The sequence below is a fragment of the Nicotiana tabacum genome, chromosome 8 (assembly GCF_000715075.1).
Source record: "Nicotiana tabacum cultivar K326 chromosome 8, ASM71507v2, whole genome shotgun sequence".
In the NCBI taxonomy this organism is placed as follows: domain Eukaryota; kingdom Viridiplantae; phylum Streptophyta; class Magnoliopsida; order Solanales; family Solanaceae; genus Nicotiana; species Nicotiana tabacum.
Window position 1 is genome coordinate 93371590 of NC_134087.1, and position 11580 is coordinate 93383169.

The following is an 11580-nucleotide window of genomic DNA, read 5'->3' on the forward strand; positions in this document are numbered from 1 at the left end:
CAGCCGATCAACAATCACCCAAATAGCATCAAACTTCCTCAACGTCTGTGGGAGCCCAACTACAAAGTCCATGGTGATCCGCTCCCACTTCCACTCCGGAATCTCTATCTGCTGAAGCAACCCACCCGGTCTCTGGTGCTCATACTTCACCTGCTTATAGTTGAGATACCGAGCTACGAATCCAACTATATCTTTCTTCATCGGCCTCCACCAATAGTGTTGTCTCAAATCCTGATACATCTTTGCGGCACCCAGATGAATGGAATACCGCAAGCTATGGGCCTCCTCTAGAATCAACTCTCGAAGTCCATCAACATTGGGTACACAAATCTGACCCTGCATCCTCAATACCCCATCATCACCAATAGTCACATCCCTAGCATCACCGTGCTGAACCTTGTCCTTGAGGACAAGCAAATGAGGGTCATCATAGTGCCGCTCCCTGATATGATCAAATAAGGAAGACCGAGAAACCACACAAGCTAGAACCCGACTAGGCTCCGAAAGATCCAATCTCACAAACTGGCTGGCTAAGGCCTGAATATCCATCGCCATAGGCCGCTTTGATGCTGATAAATAAGCCAAACTCCCCAAATTCTCTGCCCGGCAACTCAAAGCATCGGCCACCACATTGGCCTTGCCCGGGTTATACAAAATAGTGATATCATAGTCCTTTAGCAACTCTAACCATCTCCTCTGGCGCAAATTTAAATCCTTTTGCTTGAACAAGTGCTGCAAGCTCCGATGGTCAGTATAAATCTCATAAGGCACACCGTATAAGTAATGGCGCCAAATCTTTAGGGTGTGAACAATGGTAGCTAACTCAAGGTCGTGAACAGGGTAGTCCTTCTCATGTATCTTCAACTGTCTGGACGCGTAGGCAATCACCCTACCGTCCTGCATCAACACCGCTCTGAGGCCAACCCTCGAGGCATCACAATAGACCGTATAAGACCCCGAACCTATAGGCAATATCAAAATTAGGGTTGTCGTCAAAGCCGTCTTAAGCTTCTGAAAGCTGGCCTCACACTCCTCTGTCAATTGAAATAGAGCACCCTTCTGGGTCAACCTGATCATAGGGGTTGCAATCGATGAAAACCCCTCCACAAAACGACGGTAGTAACCTGCCAAACCAAGGAAACTACGGATATCTGTAGTTGAGGATGGTCTGGGCTAACTCTGTACGGCCTCTATCTTCTTCGAATCCACCTAAATACCCTCACTCGATACCACGTGGCCTAAGAATGCCACTGAATCCAACCAAAACTCATATTTCGAGAACTTAGCATATAACTTCTTCTCTCTCAAAGTCTGAAGCACAGTCCTCAGGTGTTGCTCATGATCTTCCCGACTCCGGGAATACACCAGGATATCATCAATAAAGACAATGACGAACGAGTCAAGATACGACCGGGACACACTGTGCATCAAATGCATAAAGGCTGTTGGGGCATTGGTCAGCCCAAATGACATGACAAGGAACTCGTAATGACCATACCGAGTCCTAAAAGCAGTCTTCGGGATATCGAGCTCCCGAATCTTCAACTGATGGTAACCTGAGCGCAAATCAATCTTAGAAAACACTCGTGCGCCCTGAAGTTGGTCAAACAGATCATTAATACGAGGCAAAGGATAACGGTTCTTCACTGTAACCTTGTTCAACTGGCGATAATCAATACACATACGCATAGACCCATCTTTTTTCTTCACAAACAAGATAGTAGCACCCCAAGGTGATACACTGAGCCGAATATAATCCTTATCAAGCAATTCCTGTAACTGATCCTTCAACTCCGTCAACTCAGGAGGAGCCATACGATACGGAGGGATAGAAATGGGTTGAGTGCCCGGCAATAGATCAATGCCAAAATCAATATCTCTATTAGGCGGCATGCTTGAAAGATAAACTAGAAACACATCGGGAAAATCCCGTACTACTAGAACTGAATCAACTGAAGGGGTATCAATACTGACATCTCTCACATAAGCTAAATACGCGTCATACCCCTTCTTAACCATACACTGAGCTTTAAGAAAAGAAATAACTCTACTGGGAGTGTGATTTAAAGTACCCTTCCAGTCAACATGCGGTACACCTGGCATAGCTAGCATCACGGTTTTGGCATGACAATCAAGAATAGCATAATGGGGCGACAACCAGTCCATGCCCAAGATAATATCAACATCAACCATGCTAAGTAATAATAGATCGGCTCTAGTCTCAAAACCACTAAGAGCAACCAAACACGATCGATAAACGCGGTCTACAACAAGAGAATCTCCCACAAGAGTAGAAACCTAAATAGGGGAACTCAAAAAATCCCGAGGTACACCCAAATTCGGAGAAAAATAAGAAGACACATAAGAGTAAGTGGAGCCTAGATCAAATAGAACCGATGCATCTCTGTGGCAAACCAATATAATACATGTGATGATAGAATATGAGGCAACAGCCTCGATGCGGTCAGAAAGGGCATAGTATCTGGCCTGGCCTCCCCCTTTAGGGCGACCTCTACCTCCTCGGCCTCCACATCTAGCTGGCTGAGCAGGTGGGATAGCAACTGGGGCTGTAATCATAGCCTGAGAACTCTACGGGGAATGCTGTCGCTGAGAAGTCTGTGGAGGTGCACTCCTCCCAAGTCTAGGGCAATCCCTCACCACGTGGCATGTGTCATCATACTCAAAGTAAGCTCTGGGAGGACGTGGTGGTTGTGGCTGGCTAGGGCCAGGTCTGCTAGACTAGCCTCTAGAAACACCCTACGCAGGAGGTGCGCTAGATATCGGTGGTGCATAATAAGGCTCCTGAGGTCTAGGAGGAGCTGGAGCACTACTGGCTACTGGAAGAGCTGAATGAACAGGGCGACTCATATAACCCCTACCATGACGACCTGCAGCTGGGGTACGGGCACCAGAATAATGGCTCGACTCTTGAGACCTCTTGGCCTCCCTCTCCTCTCTCTCCCTAGCATGCATACCCTCAATCCTCCTAGCAATGCTCACCACCTCCATTAAGAAATATCCATATCCAACTCACGAGCCATGCTAGATCTGATGTTGGGAATAAGGCCCTCAATAAATAGGCGAACTCTCTCGCGAACAGTAGAAACCAAGGCTGGTGCATGCCTAGCCAAACTGGTATAACGGACAACATACTTTGAAACAGTCATATCACCCTAGCGCAAATGCTCAAACCCTGCACGCCATGCGTCCTTGAGGCTCTGAGAAACATACTCCCTTAGGAACAGATCTGAAAATTAAGCCCAAGTCAGTGAAGCAGCCTCATTTGGACTGTTTAACTCATAGGTGCGCCACCACTCAAAGGCGGCTCCTCGAAGCTGGAAGGTAGTGAAAGAAACCTCGTTTGATCCTGAGATACCCATGGTACGGAGAATGCGGTAACACTCATCCAGAAATCCCAGAGCATCCTCCGATGCTAGCCCACTAAATACATGAGGCTTGTACTTCTTGAACCTCTCAAGCCTCAACTGCTCATCCTCGGAAGTCGTTGCCTTGTCCTCAGGCTGAACTGGCACTGCAGGCAGTACAGGAATAATCTCAGGGACCTGCTCAACATGCATTCGCTGCTCAGGAGTGCGGGCAGCGGGAGTCTGTGCTCCTCTCCCGGCCTGAGACGTAGCTGCAGCAAGGGGAAGCAACCCTGCCTGAGCCAAGGTGGTGTACATGCTCATGAACTGTGCCAAAGTCTCCTGAAGAGCTGGAGTGGTAGTAGTAGTAGGCGTGTCAGGTGCCTGGACTCTACTGGAACTGTTGGTGGTACCGCGGCGCCAGCTCGCGCAGGTGCTCTGGCTGCACCACGTGCCCGTCCTCGGCCTCTACCCTGGCCCCGACCTCTGACGGCTATAGTAGGGGGCGCGGGTGCCTGATCATCTCGAGTAGCACGTGTCCTCACCATCTGTGAGAGAATAGAAGATAGAAGTTTAGAATTGTGATGTCAAAATATCGCACGACAAGGAAATCAAATGAAGTGGAATTTTTCCTAACAATTACATAACCTCTCGTAAATAAGTACAGACGTCTCCGTACCGATCAGCGAGACTCTAATAAACCGGCTTGTGATCCGTGACTCCTATGAACCTAGAGCTCTGATACCAACTTGTCACGACCCCAGTTTTCCCTCTGCGAACTGTCGTGACGGCACCTGGTGTCTGCGACTAGGTAAGCCTAATAAGTGCGGAAAATAAATGGAAACTTGCGGAAATATAAATTAAAAGCCAAGAATAATCAAAAGGAAAATGATATATAAAATGCCACTCGGCATATACAGCATAACATCTCAAAATCTTACAACACTATCCCAAAACTCGGAAACTCACATGAACACAAGCTGAGACAAAACACTACAAGGTTCTAATTCTCCAGAATGTCTAACAAGAACAAAAAAGTACGGAAGGCTAAATACTAAATGCTGGAATAGAGAGAGACTCCTCGGTCTGCGGACGCGGCAGATATACCTGGATCTGCATATGAAAAACATGCGTAGAAAAGGCATGAGTACACTACAGCAGTACTCAGTAAGTACCAAGCCTAACCTCGATCGGGTAGTGACGAGGAAGGTCAGCCCTACTGAGGTTAATAAATAATAAAATGACCGGATAAATAAGCAGTAAAACTGAGAATCTATACTAAGAATCTGTGCAATATAATAAGAGTACAATAACGGAAACAGAGATAAAGGCAACTACAAGGAAATACCACGCACAACAAGGGTAATAACCAGGGATCTCTTAGTATCCTGAAGATCTCTCGGTATCCTCAATATATGCCAGGGATCTCTTGGTATCCTCAATATATTCCAGGGATCTCTTGGTATCCCGAGGATCTCTTGGTATCCTCAATATATGTCAAGGATCTCTTGGTTTCCTGAGGATCTCTCGGTATCCTCAATATATGCTAGGGATCTCTTAGTATCCCGAGGATCTCTCGGTATCCTCAATATATGTGCCAGGGATCTCTTGGTATCCCGCACCTTAGTCCAGATCATAAATGCGTACAGGGGATCTCCCGGGATGCCATCTCGTAGTCCCAAATTAAAACACACAGCAGCAACACAAGAATATTAAATTAAATGGTATTTTCATACTAAGTAAACAGTTAATTCTAGCCTAACATGCTTCACGTAATGCAAATAAGGCAGTTTGAGCAAACAGGTAATTAAGTCAACTAAACATGTTTTTCTAAACTAACATCAGGCTAAGTTTGCAAGTAGAATAAAACAGAAAAAAGGAACTCAATTGAAATACTTAAAGTAAAACCGGATTTTCAACAATTAGCTCAAGTACTCACTCTTCACCTCACGTACAAGGCATTTCAATTACCAAATATATCATATCCTAAGGGGAAGGTCCCCCACACAAGGTTAGACAAGCCACTTACCTCGAACCGGCTCAAAATCAACCCAACACTACGTCTTTGACACGAGTACTTGACTCAAAATGGCCCAAATCTATTCAATTCAATTGCATAATGTAAATAACACTTCAAGTAACTAATTCTATAATTAAATTCTAAGCTAATACGCGAAATTATGTAAAATAACCAAAACATCCCTCAGGCCCATGTCTCGAAATCGGGTGAAATTTACATTGTCAGAAACCTCATACTCTCACGAGTCTATACATAACAACACTGAAATCGGAGTCCAAATGACCCCTCAAATCCTTAATTAAAGGCCTCTTAAACTCAAGCCCTAATTACCCATTTTTCCCAAATCTCTCACCACTAATTAGGTCTTTAATCACATAAAAATGAGTTATGAAGTCAAGGATGTTACCTCCAAGTGATTCCCCTTTGTTTTCCTCAAAAATCTCTCTTAAAAGCTTCAAACCCGAATGAAAATGGTGAAAGGATCCCTCAAATTCGCGAAGGCAACTACTTATATGTTCTGCCCAGCTATTTCCGCATTTGCGGCCCTAGGACCGCATCTGCGGTCCCGCTTCTACGGAACAAGTGTTGCATCTGCGACTTTCACTAAAATTCCAGCTTCCGCATCTGCGGACCTCTGACCGCAGGAGCGGTTCCGCTTCTGCGAGCCCTTCACTGCATCTGTGGTTCCTGAGGAATTGACACAAAGCCGCTTCTGCAGCGCCACTTCTGCGGTCCCCAAACCGCAAATGCGAAAATACTAGAAGACCGGTTGCTGCACAACTTCAACTCTAAAATTTCCTCCGTTAACCATCTGAATTCATCCCGAGACACCCGGGACCTCAACCAAAGGCATAAACATATCCTAAACCCTTATTCAAACTTGTATAAATCTTCAAAACACTTCAAACAACATCAAAACAACCAAAACACATCGGATTCAAGCCTAAGTTTCTAAAATCTTCCGAATTCCGCTTTTGATCAAAAACCCAACCAAAATACGTCCGAATGACCTAAACTTTTGCACACACATCCCAAATGACATAACGAAACTACTGCAACTCTCGGAATTCTATTTTGACCCTCAGATCAAAATCTCGCTATCAAACTGGAAACTTCCAAAATTTAACTTTCGGCATTTCAAGCCTAAATTAGCTACAGACCTCCAAAACACAATCCGAACACGCTCCTAACCCCAAAATCACCCAACAGAGCTAACGGAACCATCGTATTTCCATTCCGAGGTCGTCCTCACACTGTTCCGACTACGGTCAACTTTCCAACACTTAAGCTCTCTTTTAGGGACTAAGTGTCTCAAAACTCTCCGAAACTCAAAACCGAACATCCCGGCAAATCACATTAGCAGAAATAAACTTGGGGAAAGCAGTTAATAGGGGATTGGGGCGTTAATTCTTAAGACGACCGACCGGGTCGTCACAACAGATCATAAATAAGAGTCAACTTCCTCGATTTAGGATTTTAAACCGGTGACTTGGGACACCATAAATTATCCCAAGTGGCGACTCTGAATTTGAATAAATAATCCCATTTCGATTTTGTCACTTTAGTTGGAAAAACTCCCTTATATCCCCTTTCGGGTAGAAAAGGAGGTGTGACAGCTCTAGCGCCTTTACTGGGGAATAGAACCTAGAATCTCTGGTTCAGGGTTCAAGAATTCGAGCTTAGAATAATTGTTATATTTGACTTTTATTTATTATATGAATTTATTACATGCTTGAGCCTAATGTGCTAAATGTCGCTTTTTACCGCTTTGATATTATTTGAACTGTATATAAACTGTTGTGAAACCCTTTTCTTCAAATCTTCTGGGAAGTGCACGCTGGCATGACTTCTTTTCTGTTAGTGTCATATCCCAATTTAGAACGAGGTTCGGATAAGTTGCAAAGCCGGATGATCTTTTGGTTACCGGTACGCTGCCCCCCCCCTCCCGCCCCCGGCTCGAGTTGTCCGCTCGGATAAACCAGGTCTAGAATAATACACCCAGATTTTAAACTTAAAATAACATAGCCTCATACCGGATCCCTAGTAGGAATGTTTGTTTGCATCATGTGCATTTCACTTTGGGGACTCAACACAAGGGTTGGGTCCGTCTAGGACAGGTGTACCCAAAAAAATAAAAGACCATCCTGATGCATTATATGTGCTACATGTTGCAATTTTCGAGGGTGAAAGGGGTCATTTGGTGGACCAATGATGTTTGAGGATAAATGAGAAAAAAAGAGGGCTAAGTGTAAAAATAAAGCAAGTAGGGCCCAGTTATGTTTTTCTTTCACATTTTTAAGAAAAAGGAAAAAAGGAAAAAATCCAAAAAGATTTTGCACTTTCCCGTCATTATCCGAAAAAAATATCAAAAAAAAGGGAAAAAGAAAATCCAAAAAGAGTTTACATGTTTCATCATTTTGTTAAAAAATATTATTTTTTCTAAATTACAACAACCCAGTGAAATCCCACTAGTGGGGTCTGGGGAGGGTAGTGTGTGTGTAGACCTTACCCCTACCCCGAAAGTGTAGAGATGTTGTTTCCGAAAGACCCTCGGCTCAAGAAGACAAAAAGACAAAAGAAGACAATATTAGTAATACCACAGAAATAATATGAAAAAAAATATGAAAAATAAGAACAACATGAAATCAAGAAGAATGATACAAAGCAAAAGCAAAAAAGTATCCCTACAAAAATAGTCTCACAAAGTTATGGTATAAGACAAGACTCAACTACCTCCTAATCTATAATCCCAGTACTCGACCTCCACATGTTCCTATCAAGTGTCATGTCTTCGGAAATCTGAAGCCTCGACATATCCTGCCTAATCACCTCCCCCAATACTTCTTAGGCTGCCCTCTACCTCTTCTCGTGCCCTCCACAACCAGCCGTTCGCACCTCCTTACCGGAGCATCTGGGCTTCTCCTCTGAACATGCCCGAACCACTTGAGCCTTGCTTCCCGCATCTGGTCATCAATGGGAGCCACACACACCTTCTCCCGAATATCATCATTCCTAATCTTATCCATCCTAATATGCCCGCACATCCACCTCAACATCCTAATTTCTGATACCTTCATCTTCTGGATATGTGATTTCTTAGCCGGCCAACACTCAGCCCCATACATCATGGCCGGCCTAACCACCGTTTTATAGAACTTACCTTTGAGTATTAGTGGCACTCTCTTGTCACACAATACTCCAGATGCTAACCTTCACTTCATCCATCCTACCCCGATACGGTGTGTAACATCCTCGTTGATCTCCCCTCCCCCCTGGATAACCGACCCAAGGTACTTAAAGTTGTCTCTACTGGGATGACCTGTAATTCAAGCCTTACATTCACACCCACTTCCCTCTGCTCAGCACTGAACTTACACTCCGGGTATTTCATCTTTGTCCTGCTAAGTTTGAAACCCTTAGATTCAAGAGCTTGTCTCCAAACCTCCAGTCTCTCGTTAACACCGGTTTGCGACTTATCAATCAGAACTATGTCATCGGCGAATAGCATGCACCATGGCACATCCCCTTGAATGTGATGTGTTAACGCGTCCATCACCAGGGCGAATAGGAACGGACTGAGCATAGAACCTTGGTGTAACTCCATAACAACCAAAAAATCCTCAGAGTCACCTCCTACTGTCCTAACCCGAGTCTTTGCCCCATCATACATGTCCTTAATCACCATAATGTAGGGAATAGACACGCTTTTTACCTTCAAGCTTCTCCAGAGAAATTCTCTAGGAACCTTGTCATACGCTTTTTCTAGGTCAATAAACACCATGTGCAGGTCTTTCTTCCTAGCTATGTACAGTTCAACCAACCTCCTAACAAGGTGTATAGCTTCTACAGTAGAACGACCCAACATTAAACCAAACTGGTTGTCGGAAATGGAAACCTCCTAACAGGTCTTTTCTCTAAATTACTTGTTTTTAATTCTCACCTGTATCCGATTTTCCTGAACTACACGAACCTGATTCTCGTCTCTCGGGACGGGATACGTATGCAACCCACCTAGGGTCCGGTCTTCTTAGTGAGTGTTAGGTTCTTGGCTTCGAGGGTCGTAGCCAAATCTTACATCTCTATCCACTTTTGGCCACATCAGTCATTTTGCACAAATAAGGCTATTTTTGCAAAGTGGTTTGTTTAATTGTGTCTGGAGAGCCTTCAATCCATAATTAGGGGTATCTTTACTTTAAAGGTTTGTCCTTATCAATTTGCATGTCTGGCCGCTTTTCGCCACATCTGCCATTCTTGCAAAATGGGGTCATTTTCGCAAAAGTGGTTCAGTGACCCATGTTTTAGATTCTAAGTCCAGATGTTCTCTCTGTTTAAGGTCCATTCTGTTGAATTTGCAGGATTAGCCACTTTTGTCCACATAGACCATTTCTATAAAATGGGTCATTTCTGCCAAGTAATTTTTCCATGTCTTAGAGGTCACTTTTGTCGAGTTTGCACTTCTAGCCACCTTTTGGCCACATAAGTTATTTTGCAAAAATAGCATCAATCATGTCTTGCATGTGTCCTATATGGAGTGTTATTGTCTCACATAGTGTTGGTTTCAGTTTTCTAATACAGGTGTGGATCTACTTATCAGAGTTTGAGCATGACAGACACCTCGGGACCATCCAATCAGAATCGCTAATTCTTTTTTTTAACATAAAACAGTAGATCGTTGTATATAGATAGATCAGAGACAAAGTATCCAAAAACTGGAAGCTGAAAGATAATTGTATGTGAAAACCTACCAGATGAAAGTCATCATCAGAACAGTAGAAACCACCAAAACCACATAAGACATCCAAGCAATAACTAAAAGAACTAGTTACAAAAATAGCAGGAATTAGATCTCACTGATCCTTTTTTCCCTCTCTTATGATCTCACTGATCTTAAGCAACAATAGATGGCTTAGAAGCTGCAGAGAGTCTAGACCTCTTCTTAGCCAAACTCTCACTGTGCCTTTCTCTTTGCTCCTTCAACCTAGTAGTAAGAAGCTTCTGATAATCAGCTGCTTCTGACTTAGCCTTGGCAATTCTCTTCTTCTTGTCAGCAATTCTAGCTCTCTTTCTTTGCAAAGTCAAGGGTGTCACTAACCTTTGAATCTTAGGAGCTTTGCTCGCCTTTTTCCCAGTTTTGGTTGTGAAATCTCTACGGTATGTGTTAACATACTTCCTGACATCATCTTCCTTGGAAAGATTGAAGAGCTTTCTAATCTTAGAAGCCCTCTTGGGTCCTCTCATCCTTGGTTTTCAGTGTCGGTCAGCCCAGGCAGATCTTTCTCTCCCTTCTTAACAATAACCAGATTCAAAACAGAAAGATCAAGACTGACAATGCATCCACGGACAGACTTCCTTCTGCGCTCTTCATTTCGCCCTACCATAACCACGGAAGCAAGGGGTACCTCGGTAGAGTAGAAGGCCAACACGGCCAGGAGTTAACACTCTCTGCTTCATTGGAAAACCTTGCTTGTCACATCCTCCCATAATCTTGAAAACGTAACCCTTGAACTCATCCCCCAAAGCATCTCCGCTAACCTCCTGGGAGATCCTTTTGTCAAAGAAGGCTCGGAGTTTCTGATCATCGTCGATCTCGAGTTTCCTCTGGCATCCAGTGGTGGGATTTGCGATGTTGAACTTCATCTTCGGTTGAACTCGTAGGAGGCCGTGAAGATGATGAAGTGATGTTTAGCTTTATTTGCTATTAGGGATCCCTAATTCAAGAATTGCTTAAGGAGATTTTTTTATGTTTTGTATATGTTTGTTTTTATGTCGTGTTTTACCTTCTAGTGTTGTACAGTAATATCGAGTCTTTTGTTATTGTACTTTCTATTGTGTATTTGAAAAAGTGTGCTATAACTCAAAAATAAAAATAAAAAGAGATTTTGCGTTTTATATTTCCGTTAGAAGTTTTCTTTAGAAAATTAATTTTAGAAATTAAAAAAAAAAAATCTTTTGAGGTGGTTTTCCTTAGGAAATTAATATCTAGAACTCAAAATAAAAATTGCTTTTATATTTCCTTTAGTATATTAAGACTATAAAGACAAAAAAGAAAAAGAAAAAAAGGGGAAATTTTCTTTTAATACTTATTTAGAAGTTTTCTTTAAGATATTAATTCCAAAAATCCAAAAAGATTTTCTTTTAAGGTTCTTCTTTTTGGAAATTAATAAAAAAATAAAAAATATATATTCTTTTTATTTT

At 43.0% G+C, this 11580-nt stretch overlaps 1 pseudogene; it reads right to left on the minus strand.

Moving 5' to 3' along the window:
• Positions 1-10086: 10086 nt before the first annotated feature.
• LOC107795453 (small ribosomal subunit protein eS6-like) lies at positions 10087-11101 on the minus strand (annotated as a pseudogene).
• Between the last annotated feature and the right edge of the window lie 479 nt (positions 11102-11580).